The following is a 15,916-nucleotide window of genomic DNA, read 5'->3' as shown; positions in this document are numbered from 1 at the left end:
TAGCCCATAAATCGGGGATCAGACGCAGGGCCACGGGGCTTCTCAGTCGGCTCTGTCCTTTCTGCTACACTGCCCTCTTGCAGGCCACCTCCCCGCCCCGCTGCCACAGCCACTTCACCCACCCTTCCTCCCCGGTCTTCCTCCCCCATCTCTCAGAGAGGGAGCACGTCAGGGTTTGCTCTCACTCACTCCTTGACTCTTCGCAGTCCCTCCTCAGGCCCACGTCCTCTTTCCAGGTTTTAAGGGAATTACTGTTGAACCCCAGGGGGCTAGCGAGCTGGGATAACTTGAAGGTTCCAGAACCATAGCAAAGCACTGATCAGAGAAGTTGCTGGCCTTCTTGGAAACGGCAGTGGCATCCAGCCTACCTCCTCGTCACCTGCACTGGGCTACCTGTGCCCTCAGATCCTACATGGGTTGGAGGCCAGACTGTTCCCAGGTGGAAGCCCCAGGGGCTGTGCAGTCTCTATGCTTTGCTTTGCAGCGCCCCCTGTCTGCAGTGGCTGGGCGCCTATTTGGCTATTATGGTGTCAGGAAGTCATGGCCACTTCTGGGTTGTTCTTAAGTTTCCCCTGGCACCAGGCCCTGAAATTTCCCCCTCCCTACTGCCTCTCTGCCTGAAGCATGAAGACAGATTTTCCCTTTCCAATCTTCTTCCCCATGGCTCTGGGTCCTTCTTGGGATCTAATCTCCTTAGCTACTGTGCTAGCCTTTGTTTGGGGCTGCCCAGAATGTCCCCCACCCTCCTTCTAGGGTGGGCCTGAAACTAGCTCCATCCAGCCACAACACCCCATCCCTGGTGTGCACGGTGATCTGGAGTAGAATAAGTATATGACCCAAGCTGGGCCAGTCACAGACTGTCCTTGGACTTGAGGGGGAGGAGGGGTTATTGGCTTTTGACAGGATGCCATCATTGGTCATCATCATCCCAAGGGGACAAAGCATCAGTCACACCCGCTGCCCCTGACTGTCCCCCATCCTTCCCCATTATCCGAGTCCATAAAATTACTTCCTGTAGTTGATTTTTATGCATTTTTACATCATACTGACCACCTTACCCATTGTCAAGAGTATGGTTGGGTGATAACACATGCATGTTGTGCAACCATCACCACATCCACCCACAGAACTCTCTTGATCTTGCGAAACTGAAACTCTACAGCCATTAAACACGAACTCCCCGTCCCCTCCCCTCAGCCCCTGACAACCATCCTTCTTCGAAACTCTCTATAGATTTGTCTATTCCGGGTACCTCATGTAAGTGGAGTCATGTAGCATTTGGCCTTTCAGTGTCTGTCTCGTTTCACTAAGCACAGTGTCCCCAAGTTTCGTCCATGTGGTAGCACACATCAGAATTTCCTTCCTTTTTTAAGCTGAATAATATTTCACTGAATGTCCATGTCGCATTTTGTTTATCTATTCATCCATCTGTGGACACCTTTGGGTTGTGAATAGTGCTGCCAAGAACACAAGTGCACAAAAGTAGTTGATTTTTATGTCACATGACGCAAGGGAGCCTGGATCATTTAAGGTCATACAACTAGTAAGTGGAGCCCCTGGGATTAAAATCTAGGTTTGTCAGACTCCAGAGTCACGGACAAGAGCCCTTGGCTCCCAAGCTTGAACCATTCTCATTCCCCCATCACAAATTTCTTACAACTGTTCCTAAAGTTTCCTTTAATGTACCTTTTTAATACTTCTCCTTGAATATAGTTTTTATCTAAGCAATACGATCCCATGGCATCATGTTTTTGATGTTATTTATTAAAGTTCCTCATACACAATGAGGATAAATATAAGTGTATCAGAATTGTTCCTCCACGTACCACCTAAATTCATCTATCGTACCACCAGAGTTTGCCACACTTTGGAAATGTTGCCTAGAACATATTGCAGTTCGAAGAAGAGAGAGCCACCCCTGGGACTCCTGGCTTAAAGACACATGTGGGGGTCACCTCCTTGCCCAGTTTTCTAGCTCAACAACCACCCCCTCTCCCACCTCACTCCCCTTAAATAGATAAGGATAGGCTGGAGACTCACGGCAAAGGCAGGGAAAGCTCGAATCCTCACTAGCAATGCCTTAGAATCCCATCGTTGGACACCTCAGAAGTTCTGTAACAGCCTTCCCAGCCCATTGGAAGCCTTCACCGGAGCTCCCCAGACATGATACCCAACTTCACCTTGGACAACGGTAGTAACAGAGATCTCACTACATTTCCTGGCTTTTCAACCCTGAGTTCTGTCCCCAGAACCACCAAGATCATGTCTTTCCAGGCTACCTGATTTTGTGCTTGTCAAAACTCTTTTGTAAAAAGTCTCAATCAGACCACACCTCTCTTCCAATATTTATATCTTTTTTTTTCTTGTCCAACTGCATTAGCTAATACTTCCAGAGAATAATGTTAAATAATAATGATGACAGGGTTTCCTGGGGGGCTCAGTCACTTAAGCTCCCAACTCTTGATTTCAGCTCCAGTCATGCTCTCAGGGTTGTGAGATCAAGCCTGGCATCAGGCTCCACGTCAGTGGGGAGTCTGCTTGAGATTCTCTCTCTCTCCGTCTGCACCCCCCCCCCATGAACACAGGCATATGCTCTCTTTCTCTGTCTAAAATAAATAAATAAATCTTTAATTAATAATAATAGTGCCAGTGGGCATTTTAATAGTATTTAATGAGAATCATTCTCATTTTTCATCATTAAACATGTTTACCTATGAAGGATCTATAAACTGAAATAATCACATATTCATAAAGTTATGTCAAGAAGCCTCCTCCAGGGCAGCCCAGGTGGCTCAGTGGTTTAGCGCCACCTTCAGCCCAGGGCGTGATCCTGGAGACCTGGGTCGAGTCCCGCGTCGGGCTCCCTGCATGGAGCCTGCTTCTCCCTCTGCCTGTGTCTCTGCCTCTCTCTCTCTGTGTCTCTCATGAATAAATAATTTTTTTTTTTTTAAAGAGAAGTATCCTCCAGTTCTTAAGTGTTTTTTTTTTCTTTTTTTTTCCACTATGCGACCAGTTCTTAAGTGTTTAACCCATACTGGAATCTAATGAGGTAGATACTATGACTGTTATGACAATTTTACACATAAGGAGCTGAAAAAAAGAAGTGACTTGGTCAAAGTTATACAAGTAATAAGAATCAGATTCAGGATTTAAACTTGGCAGCTTGAATGGGTAGAGCCCAGCCTCCTGACCCTACACGCCCCATAATTTTACATAGTAGAGAGTGTTATTAGTGCAATTTCACGGGCGAGAAATCAGAAGAGGGGTTAAGTGATTCATCCAAGGTCAAACAGCTTGCTCGTATATCCTTCTCTCGCGGTGATAGGGCGATCTTAGAGTTCACCTCTACTGCACGTTGGGTTAATTTCTTCCGCATGCTGTGTGATTTTTCTCACATCTGTCTTCCACTTCACTATCATGTCAACTACGCCCTTGATATTACTCTACTGTAACCATGACCTCCATAGCGTTATTTTTGTCCTTGGCTCCCTTTCTTCATCCCCACAGCCTCCTTCCGACTCATTCTGTTGCTTTGTCTCAACTTCAAGCTCTTGTTTCAAAGAGCCCAAGTCATCCTTAATTTCTTGAGAATGCAAAACATTTCTTATCTAATATTTTCTTCAGTTCCTGGGGTTGTCTTCTTCCAGAATGCAGGCTTCATCTTCCCTTTGCATATTATCCTCTCTCTCTCTCTCTCTCTCTTGCTCTCTCTCTCTCCCTCCCTCTCTTTCTTTCCTTTCTTCTTTGGGTCCTTCCTCCTTTCTTCTTTTTCCTGTAGAATTCTTGCACAGGCACCATACCAGTTACTTTGCTCTTGCTTACATTGGATCTGGAACATTTGCAAAGCCTTCCCTTTGCAAAAAGGGTGCAATTCTCCTTTTTGTTTACTTGGGCCCCGTATGCATCCTCCCCTCTGAACATTAGCTTGAGGGCTGAGTGTCGCTGGTGTATATTCCCTAATTCTCTCTTCAACTTGCCTGGGACAGAGAGGTTGGAAAAGATTGGGTCCCAGGAAGCCAGTAAATCAGTTAGGTCTCTGCTCTCTTCATCTATAGGTTTTTAAAAATAAACTTAATTTTCAAACTTAATTTTCATGTTTTAGGTTTACAGAAAATTTGTGAAAGTAGTACAGAGAGTTCCCATGAAGTTTCTCCCACTAGTGTTTTTATACGATAGCTTCATTGAGATCTAATTCACAACTACAAAATCCACCTACTTCTACAGTTCAACGGTTTTTAGTATTCATTCACAGAGTTGTGCAACACAGACAATTCTAGAACACTCATCACTCCAAACAGAAACTCTAGTACTTTCCGTCTCCCTCAGCATTCCGGCTGCCCTGTGCAACCCACTGAACTGTTTTCTGTGTCTCTGGATCTGCCTATTCTTGACTTTCTCGTATAAATGGAATCATAACATATGTGCTTTTGTGTCTGACCTCTTCCATTTAGCATAATGTTATCAAGATCCAACCATGTTGTAGTGTGTCACAGTATTTTATTCCTTTTATGGCCAAATACTATTCTTTTCTACGGACATACCACACATTTCCCCATTCATCAGCCGATGGACATTTGGATTGTTTCTACCTTTTGGCTTTTGTGAATAACACTGCTAGGAACATTCATGTACAAGTTTTTGCGTGTGCATATGTTTCAGTTCTTCTGAGCAGCTACCTAGGAGTGCAATGGCTGGGTCATAGGATAACTCCATGTTTAACCCTTTCAGGAACAGCCAGACTATTTTCCAGAGCAACGGTACCATTTTATAGTCCCACCAGCAGCGTAGGAGGGCTTGAATTTCTCCACATTCTGTCAACACTTGATATCTGTCTTTTTTATACTTATAGCTATCTTAGTGAGTTGAAGTGTTATCTTACTGTAGCTTTTTTTTTTTTTTTTTTGACAGAGAGCAAGCAAGAGCATGCTCCACACCCAGCATGGAGCCCAGTGCAGGGCTCTATCCCATGACCCAGAGCCCATGACCTGAGCTGAAATCTAGAGTTAGATGCTTAACCAACTGAGCCACCCAGGTGCCCCTCTTACTGTGGTTTAATGTGCATTTCCCTGATGGCTCATGATGTGGGGCATTTTTTCATGTGCTTATTCCATTTGTGTATCTGCTTTGAAAAAACATGTTTGTTCAGATGTAATTTTGTTTTTAAAACAATGAAGCTCCTGTTTTGTGTATGAGGATATCCTTTCCTAACCCAGAACTCTACTAGTCCTATAACGGTTGCCCTGCAAAAGCCCACCACCCACTTAGGTCGGAGGGCCTCCAGTTTTTATTTGCTTTTGCTGTGGTCCAGCACTTTGCTCATTCCACTCCACTCAGCCTCTGTTCGCCATCCGAGATTATGAACACAGAGTACTTAAATTGGTTGCATATTTTCTCCCTGCCACCTGGGGGTGGAGAAAGTGCCTCTCAGCAGTTCTTCTGTCTCCATCTGAGATCCTCTTTATCCTTAATGGGTGACAAATACCTGGTGCCATCTGGACACCCACGAGTCTACATTCTCTTTCCACCAAACTGGGGAGACCCTGAGAGATTTTTAGGCTTCTCTTTGCCCAACTTCTATCCTGGCACCACTTTCACAAAACAAGGCACGTATCTGTTCCTGGAATCCTTATTCGGTTGGGGCCAAATCATGGCATCTCTGGGGTCATCTTCATGAAGCACGTGGTTTTGGTTGAGACCCTCGCTGAGTGTCCAGTGACCCATTCCTTACTACTTGTACTTCTTTTGGGCCATCTCAATATGCAAAAGGAAATAAAGAGAGCAACGGAGATGCTGTGATGCTAATTGTGTCCTATTTTTGGCTTGACTTGGGTGTGGAGTAAAAACCCGACCAGGATTTTAAGAGTGTGAAAATCAGCTGGGACTGCAAACAACATAAGTGGTCCTGCGGTGCATCAGGCTAGAGGACAGATGCAGACCAGACAACTGTCACGTTAACAGGAAATGCTGGTTTGCCCCAGGTCATGCAATACTTGTGAGTAATCGCACCCTCTTTGAGTGACACTTTTTTACCGATGAGCCCCCCAGAGCTATGTTGCTATTTAGACTTACTCCTGGGGATAGCCAGTTGCTAAGCCGCCCTTGCCCCTGTCCCCTGGTTAATCCCTGTTTCTCCTCATCCTCCCTCAGAAACAGTCACCAATCCAGAACTGTCCTCTAACCTACTTCCCTCGGGCCTTTCCAGAATTCTTCAGTGGGAACCCTGAGAAAAAGGCACAACCTTGCCTCTTGTCCAGTGACATTCCATACTTCCTTGCTGCCTTAAGTCAATAAATTTGATTTTATTGAACCACAGGCTTGTCCTCTGCAGTCTGTGGCTGCTTAGACTGTAAAAGTTAGTATTAAATTGGGGAAGCCCAGTTCTGGTTTTTTCCATTCAGCTCTGGTTTGCCATCAGAGATAATTAACCCAGAGTAATAATTGTTTAGATTTTTCCTTCCTGCCAGTAGAAAGAAGGAAAATCATGTCTATTAAATCTGCTTTCTCAGATCTGTTCACCTCTGCTAAGATAGGGGTGGATGCCCATGCAGGATGGCGGGCAATCATCTAGCTCCAACCATGGACAGCACTTGGGTGTAAGGCTGGTGATCAGTGCGCACATCCCAGGGCCTCTCCCCAAACCCTGCCAGGAAACAGACACGGTGGCCCTTGGCCTTGCCCTCAACTGGGGGTCTGTCCCAGGGGAAGTCCCTCCTAGCCTTGGGCCTTTACTCACCCCTCCCTCGGGTCATCAAGGCCACTTCTTCCCACCTGGACAGTCTACAATTCTAAGTTCAAACTATGGAATGAAGTGGGGCTCCCAGTAATAAAAATCCCTAACATTTATCAAAGGCTTTCCACGTCCCTGGCACCGTGCTTAGCATTTTACGCTCATTATCCTATTAGTCCTTAGAGCAATGAGATTAAATATTATTATCCCATTTTTAGGTGCTGGAACTGAAGCAGAGAGGGATTAAGTGATTCGGCATAGTCAGTGAGGGGCGGCTCCTGCATTTAGTCAGCAGAGCACCTGTCTCCCTAAGTATCGAGGATAGAGCAGAAACAACAGGGGAGACTGGGTGGCTCAAGTGGTTAACTATCCAACTCTTGAGTTTGACTCAGGTTATGATCTCAGGGTCAGGGATAAAGCCCCCACATCAGGCTCCGTGCTCAGTGGGGAGTCTGCTTGAGATTCTCTCTCTCCCTCTCCCCCAACCCCTCCACTGCTCCCTCCCTAAAATAAATAATCTTAAGGGAAAAAAAGAATTGCACTGCACTCAGAGAGGAAGCATGCAGAGCAAGACAGGAGGGACTTCAAGAAAAGGTACTGGTGGCTCTAGAAGGGTGCAGCGAAGCCCATCTTTGCCACCTCAGCAGACCAGAGACGGCATGTGGCCAGAGGACCAAACCTAGACCACTGGTAGGTGCATTTGATCTTTGGAGTATATTTCTTGCTAAAATTTAAAAATCAGAATTTGGGGTGTCTCTTGAAAACATCAGAAGCTACGAAAACACTGGATCCTTGTTCTGCCTGGCCTGAGTCCTCCTTCGCCGTAGTCCCTACCTTCATTCACAAGGTTCGTCCTGAGTCTGGGAGCCCTGCTCCTGCCACACATGCTGTCCACTGTGGGCTGCTCTGCTGCTTCTGTCCACTCCACTCTGCAGCTCCCCATGCCCTTCTTCTCTGCACCCACACAGCTATGGCCTCAAGGCTCGGAAAGAGTCCGGCATGCTCTTGGCTGGGACAACTGCCCAGGGAACTTTTAGTTTAATGCCCAGCCCTAGAGGGTGGATAGTCTCGCCCAGTCACGCATCAGGGAAACTCTGCGTGAAGTGTATTTCGCTGCATTCTAAATCACAGAAAATGAGCAGCAGGAGATCCAGTTCCACCCACTGCAAATGTGTTGATGGACCGCCTGGTTTTATCTGGTGGCTGGGCCGATGGTGCCCTGACCACGTTCTCGGCCTGCAGTTACATGGCAGGCTGGAAGGACAGAGTTGGTGGCTTTAGAGCCAGGCTCAGGCCCTCATCGTGTGGCCTTCTGCAGCTACTCCATTACTCTCTTGGCTTCTGCTTCCACAGACTTCCCAGCCAGAGCATTAGATTCATCAGTAAGTAGATTATCTGGGCTCAAGCCCTTGTTGTGAACACTGTCACTTACTGGATAACTTACTGTCCTGCATACAGGATTCCAGGTTTTGTCCGCCACATGGTCTCTCCTCAGCTGCCTAGCTGGAGACTAGCTCTACTGTTTACTGGCTGTGTGACTTTAGGCAAGTGAGTCAACCCCTCTGAGTCTCAGCGCTTCCTCTATGAAATGGGTGTGATGAACCAACTTCATAGGGTGGTTGTAGGGATTTAGTGACACACCAGGAGAAAGGCATAGCAGTGCCTGACACATAGTACGCATTTGATGTCTCTTTTTTTTTTTTTCTTCTTTTGCTGCCCAGGGAACAGGTATTCTGAAGACTGAGATCTCTAATTTAGGAGGTGTGACTGTGACACCTCTGCCCCATTCACATCACACACACCATGCCCCACTGGTCCAATGCACAAGCATTATGTAAGGTGAATACTCTCAGAATATGGGTTTAAAAAAGTATTCCTGCAGAGATACCAAAGATTGAAGATAATGCTAGTAACATAAGGCCAACGAAACTACAGCATTTCCCCTATGCCTGGCATAAGCTTTTCAATCAGCACATTACAGGGGTAAGAGGAGGCAGGCTGATCAGAGAGCGAAAACATTTCCAGGTTTGAAAAATGCTTGAATTTGAAGTCCAAGTGAGTTAATTTGTAGATTGTGCTTAGAGTAGAGCCTGGCACACAGTAAGGGCCGTGTTAGCTATCATTATCGTAGACTAGAGAAATAAATGGAAGAACTAATAAAAAGTACACATTGGTGAGAACACAAGAATTTGTGTTCCTACTTTCCTAGAAGGAGACTGATGGTTCTGTAGCCATGGTAAAGAGATTTTTTTTAAGGTACTGTAACTTTATAAAGGCTTGCCTAAATCAAGAAGCAACACACACACACACAAACCTAATTTATGCAAACTAAAAATGTATATAAATAGCACAATACTGTGATACTGGATCATGATACATTACCTGTACACTAACTACTACTGTTATTCATAGACCTTTGGGACGTTCTGTCTTATGCCCACCAAGACATCAGTTAAGTCTTTAAAATCTTCTCTTTCTCCTGTATGGGAGGGTATTTCTAGACACTAATTTTCCCATCTAATATTTGAATATAGGAAACCGATTCCACAAGGTGCTTCAATTGATGAGACCTCAAGTGCTGTTTTTCTCTCTTGAATTTTTGGACAGTAACCAGTCCATGGGGACCACACACAAATACTATGACAGAAGAGTTGTTACATTAAGTCTTGATGGGATCTGAGTGGTGACGAAGCTTTATGACATGCTTGAGCAACGCACTGAAGGGGATCCCACCTGAGTTAATACTTTGTCCAGCCACTGTAGAGGTCCATTCAGATGAAGTTCAATCCAGCAGGGAGTGCTCATTACCATCTGCCTTCAGTATTCTGCTCCCCATCCATGTCGATAAATGTTAGCAATATATTCCCCTACACACAAGCACCCATTTCTGGAGATTAATCTAGAATGAAAACCACATTACTATTGCCATGTCTTTTTCTTGACAACTCTTTATACAGTGACAGGCTGACACTTATAAAAGCATGTCATGGCCACTCTGCATACCATCTCCACAGCGACCCCATGAAAGGATCAGAGCAGAGGCGGTTGTGGTTTTCCCTGTCTTGCAGGTGACCAGTGACAGGTGACCGGTGACACAAAGGTAGGCAAAGTTGGACTAGAACCTGGGTCTTCTCCCAGACCAGTATACTGTCTCCTACATCCTGCTGACCACTTAGCAAGACCATCAGCTGCTATGGTGATGGAATGTGCTAGGCTGCTGGGAACATCACTACGAACATCAGATTGTAGCCAAGCAGACAGTAAATTCAAAAAGTTCTGGTAATGTCATCTGGATGTCTAAGACTTCTCTAAGAGTTTTGAGAGAAGATGATGAAGCCAAAATTTAGAATACTCAGGCTGTAGTCCTATTACACCATTGGAGACACTAAAATCTGAACGACCTTTCTGGATCAACCTCTTTCAACTGCCTTAATGGGGAAATATCCAACAAGTGCCCTCAGAATGTGGTTTTGGTACCTTTTTCACAAAGATGCACTTCTGGAAATGTCTCCTAAGAAAAACCAGGTAAGCACAAACAGATTTACCTTACATCATTGTTTCATTGTTTATGATACGAAAATTTAGAAACACCGTCCATTTACAGTACTAGAGGATTTGGTTAAATGATTGGCCATATGATAGGGTGTGAGGTGTCTTTGAGGATGAAGGTGCAGCTTGACTTATTTCAGGTTGGAAAGATGTGCTTCTATTGTTGCAGGGGCAGTGAGAGAGGGAAACAATAAATTTTTTTAAATTTTTTTATTTATTCATGAGAGACACACAGAGAGAGGCAGAGACACAGGCAGAGGGAGAAGCAGGCTCCACGCAGGGACCCCGATGCGGGACTCGATCCTGGGACCTCAGGATCATGACCTGAGCCAAAGGCAGACGTTCAACCACTGAGCCACCCAGGAGTCCCAAGGGAAGCAAGTTTCTGATGACATGCATGGTAATGTCCAGGGCTGTGTGTGTACATATACACATGTGTGCACAGATCTGCATATGCCTAGAAGGATAACCAAGTGGTTAACAGTGGTGATTGATAAGTAGAAAAAATGGATTTTTTTTCTCATTAGGTTTTTAGATTTGATTTCAATCATGAGCATGTAATTTCTTATGCAATCTTTTTTCAAAAGATTTTATTTATTCATGAGAGACACAGAGAGAGAGGCAGAGACACAGGCAGAGGGAGAAGCAGGCTCCTAGTAGGGATCCTGATGTGGGACTCGATCCCAGCGCCCAGGGATCAGGACCTGAGCCAAAGGTAGACGCTCAGCCACTGAGCCACCCAGGCGTCCCTCTTATGTAATTTTTTAAAGAAAAAGACTTGAGGTGTAGAACCTGGGGTTTCCTAGGCAGTGGAAGCAAGGTCCCTGGGCACTGCCCCAGCCATAATCCCCCCTTACTTCCCTATACTCTCATCCCCGGCCACACCTCTGTGAGGTGGGGGGCAGGTGCTCCTCACAGTGGCCCTTGGAGTCTCAGATCAGATGATGCAGAAGGCCCATCCCCTGCCTCTCTCTGGTCCAGGGGACTTAGCCACGTCCTTTCTTTCACTCCTTGGCCTGAGAGGGACAGGCCAGAGGCCCTGGGGCTGGACCCCACCAGGGTTCCCATTCCAGCTCGGAATGCCTTCCTTGGGCAGATCCCTTTACCTCTCAGTACATCAGTGGCCACACGTATAAAGTGGGAGGATGAAATTATTCAGTGAAAGCATCTTGCAGAGTGGCCAACTACAGTGTCAGACCCAAGTACAGATTAACACATGTGCAGAAAACAGCACCCCGGGGTCCTGCCCGGAGCACCTACCCAGCACAGAGTCCCACGTGGCCGCGCTGGGAGCCTCTGGCCCCCTGCCACGGCATCCCAGGACAGATATCCTTGAACCCTCCCAGCCCTCATAGTCCGATTTCCAGGGGTCCTGCACACAGAATGTCGGGGGCCTCTGCCTTTGCTCCCCACCCTCACCCCTCTCTGCCCCTCAGGTTAACCTGGATGCAGAATTTGGCTCCGACACGAACCGCGACAAGGAATACGATCATAACATGCATTTGGGATCTCTGGGGGTGCTGTAGATGTGTGGGTCCCAGGGAAGAGCTGTGCTGTCAGCCCTAGCACTCTACCCCGGGCCCGCGTCCCTCCCGCCCCTTCCCCCATGGCCATCCCCCCTTCGGCCCTGCAGAAGCCCTTAGGTATCACCCCTCCCCAGCTCCCAAGCTCTGGCGGTCCCTCCAGTGATGGGGGACACTTGCCTTGTGTCGTCGTCTCCCCGAGTGGCATTACCAAAGCCACCCCCTCTGTCTCTCAGAGGTAGGCAAAACAATCCATCCCCCCACCCCATTCTTTTCCCCCAGGATTTGCTGCTGGGCCGGGGCCTTGACACCCCCAGAGGGTAGCCCACTAGGAATCTTTGCGGGGCTGGAAGCCTCTCGCACTGACCTGTGTCCCCCTTCCACCTCCTCCGTCCCCACAGGGTGGCCTTGTCCCAGGTCCTCCTGCTCCCCCTCCCCAGTCCCTCTGGCTGGGCACAGCCGCCTCCACCTGGTCAGGGGCCTCCCTGCCCCAGGCCCTTGGCGGTGACTGCCGACACATGGCCGGATCGCTGCTGCAGGCGGGCAGGGCAAAGTGGCCGAGGCTGGACCTGCGGGCCCTGAGGGACACCCACCTCCTGGAACCCTGCCCCACACTGAACACAGCCAGGGCCACACCTGCCACCTGCTGTGTCACAGACCTCAGAGGGCCGAGTCCCACCCTGGCTCCCGGCATCAGCAGCTTCCCCTTCTGGCTCCTTCCTCTCTCCCTGTACCTCCCCCATCCACCCAGCCCCTCTTCTTTCTTGGTGGCTTTTCTCCACTCAGCGTATGGCTCCTTCATAACCACTCATCAGTGTGTCATGGGTGGAAAGGCCCAGTGAAGGCGTGTGATTTGCCCCAGGTCACACAGTGGGCTCCATCTCAGTTTTCTGGATTATTGACCGGCATGTTACTTTTTTTTTTTTTTTTTCTGAATTTCTTGGCCAGTTTGTCACTTTTCTAGGGCTGCCATAACAAAGTACCACAAGCTGGGTGACTTCAACAACAGAAATGTATTGTCTTCCGGTTCTAGAGGCCAGAAGTCTGAGAACAAGGTGTCAGTGGGGTGGGTTCCTGCTGAGGCCTGCGTGAGAGTCTGGTCCAGGCGCTCCTCTCGCTTTGGTGGTTTGATGGCAATCACTGGCATTCCCTGGTATAAAGATGTCTCATCCAATCTCCACCTTCGTGTTCACATGGCCTCTCCCTAATGTGCGTCTCTGTGCCCAAATTTCTCCTTTTTGTAAGGATCCCAGTCACGTGGATTAGAGGCCCCTTCTACTCTGGTATGGCCTCATGTTACCTAAGTACGTCTACAAAGATGCTATTTCCAATTAAGGACACCCTCTGGGGTATTGGTGTTAGGTGTTCAACACGGGGGTGGGGACACAATTCAACCCATGGTGGGGTCACAATTCAATCCATAACACACGTGTGAGGTCTTCCCAGGCCCAGCTGGCACTTGCTGTCAATTCACGGCCAGCAGTGTCCCACACTGGGCAAACACACTCTGCCTAAGTGACTGATTTTTAACTGTCGGGGACCTGCCGGGTCCCCACCTGGACCATCTGCTCCCCGTTGATGGCTCTCTCCCTTGGCCATCCTTCCAACCTCCTAATAAGACACCCCTAATAAGCTGAGAACCCGGGCCTTCCGATGTCTCTGCTCCAGGGCTCCCGACACCGCCGACCTAGCGTGCCTGCCATGTAGCTCTCAACCGTGCTGCAAGAGCACGGGCACCTCATTCGCCCAAGGGCTCAGACCCCTGGGCTTTACCTTTGACCCCACAGCCGATCCATCTCCAAGCTCTGACTCTTGCTTCCCGCCACCTGTGTCGCTACCACCTGGTCCAGGCCACCAGGGTTTCTGGGCCGATGGCTTGCTCCCGTGTCCCTTACAATGTAAACTATACCTCATCATTCTTTTGCCCAGCACTCGGCCCCAGCCACGGGCCCAGCTGTTGTCCCACTTCTTAGTGGGGGCCTCCCCTGCTTCTCTCCAAAGATGCGTGGGTGTCCAAGCAGGTCAGGGAGCCAGTCCCGTCCCCACTGCAGAGTACCTGCTCATGCTGTTCCCGCCGCCCGCAGTGATGCTCTTCCAGCACGTGCCTGCTGCTCCTTCTTATCCTCGGGTCTCAGCAAGTCACCGCCCCCTCTGAGAGACCCCCTACCATCCTACCCAAGGACAGCTGACCCCTTTCTTCCTCACCACGTCACCTGTGTACCTCCTCCCCGCACTCCCACCATCTGTAAGGACATTCCTGACTTCATCCCTGAAGAAGATGTGCTTCCACCTTCCCCATCAAACTGTGAGCTCCGTGCAGGGAAGGACCCCATCTGTCTTGTGCACCTCTGCGTGGCCCCTGCCCCCGAGGAGCCCCAGCCCAGGAGAGGGGATAGCCAGGCGGAACTCACGAGACATGAGGATGCGAAGGCAGGCTCCTAAAACCAGCTCTGCACATGCACGGGTTTGGGGTGGGGTGGCAAACTCACTTGCACTTCCCTGGGGAGGCAACAGCTGGGCCTAGTCCAAAGAGAAGAGTATGGAAAAGGCAGGGGAGCCCAGGTGTGAGCCCAGGCCTGCAGAGGCAGGGACCACCTCTGGTCCCCAGAGACACCCCCCATGTGGTGGGGCTGCAGTGATGAATGTGCATCCGGCTGGGCCCGGATGTGTCTGCCCAGGTGGACGCGAGCACATGGGCACAGAAACTGCAAACCAAAGCCCAGCAAGGGAGGGAGGGATTCCAAGCCTGGAGCCTGAGGCTGGAGTCAGAGGTCCTGCACCCCCAGAGGAACGGGTTTTCCTCAAGCCTGTCCCCACATGCATGGTGGGGTTCCCGGACAGCTATCTGCTTCCTCTCAGCAAGGACAGGCTGTGGGGCCCGGATTATCTGGATGATGGTTCCACGTGAGTGAGCAGGAGCCCTAAAATGAGAGAGGTCCCCCTCGGGGGGCTGCCCCAGAAACGGACTCCTGTTCTCCGTGGGTGCCCTTCACAGGGGTGCTGAGCGGACGGCCCAGCTGGATGTGGAGGTCCCCCACCGCCTCTGCTGTGGCCATGGCAGCGTCGGCCAGCCCCATGCACCCCCGTGTCTGCAGCTGCAGGAGGGGGAGGCGGAACCCCAGGGCCGGGGCCCTTTGGTCCACACCAGGGCCTGACGGAAACTCTGGGCTCCGTGCACCTGCCCACAACCAGCCAGCGCTTACTGTGTGCTGGGGGTGCCAGGCTCCAAGCTGCCGCTCAGGGCTCCTGGGGGCGCTGGCGGAAGCTGACAGGTCACACCCAAGACAGACACCCCGGGTGCTATCAGAGCGCAAAGAAGGGGAGGCTGGGGCTGCCAGCGGCGTCCGAGGGGAGTGAGGGAGCTCGACTAGATAACGGGGAGACAAGGCTTTAGGCAAGAGTACCCTTTCTGCCCTCACTTTGGCCAGCAATATGGTCTATCTTCTTTCCCAAGGAACCCTGGGATGGAAGGAGACACATTACGTCGGGCTCCCTGCATGGAGCCTGCTTCTCCTCTGCCTGTGTCTCTGCCTTTCTCTCTCTCTCTCTCTCTGTCTATCATGAATAAATAAATAAAATCTTTAAAAAAGGGTGGGGGGGATCCCTGGGTGACTCAGCGGTTTAGCGCCGCCTTCAGCCCGGGGTGTGATCCTGGAGACCGGGGATCGAGTCCCACATCTGGCTCTCCCTGCATGGAGCCTGCTTCTCCCTCTGCCTGTGTCTCTGCCTCTCTCTCTCTCTGTCTCTCTCATGAATAAATAAATAAAATCTTAAAAAAAAAAAAAAAAGGAAAGAGACACATTAGACAGAACTTGCTGCCCTGTTCAAGCGTGGGGCCTGCGCTGGGCTCAGAAAGGAAAGAGCAGGCCCCTGTGGCTGCTCGGGCTCCAGTGGTGGGAGAGGGAAAGGCGCGCAGGCCAGGCTGGCCTCCTGGGCACTCAGCAGGGGCCATGGGGGCTGCATGGAGGAAGAAGCCTGGGCCATGCCAAAACTGTTCCTGGTCCTGCAAAGCCCGAGCTCAGTCAGAGCCCCTCTCAGCCCTATGAGGGGAGACTGAGGCTCAGAGAAGGGGCTCCAGCAAATGGGTGGTGGGCTGGGATTTGGCGCTAGCGGTGGC

Source organism: Canis lupus, chromosome 4 (assembly GCF_048164855.1).
Source record: "Canis lupus baileyi chromosome 4, mCanLup2.hap1, whole genome shotgun sequence".
NCBI classification, from domain to species: Eukaryota; Metazoa; Chordata; class Mammalia; order Carnivora; family Canidae; genus Canis; species Canis lupus.
This window is presented reverse-complemented; position numbering follows the sequence as displayed.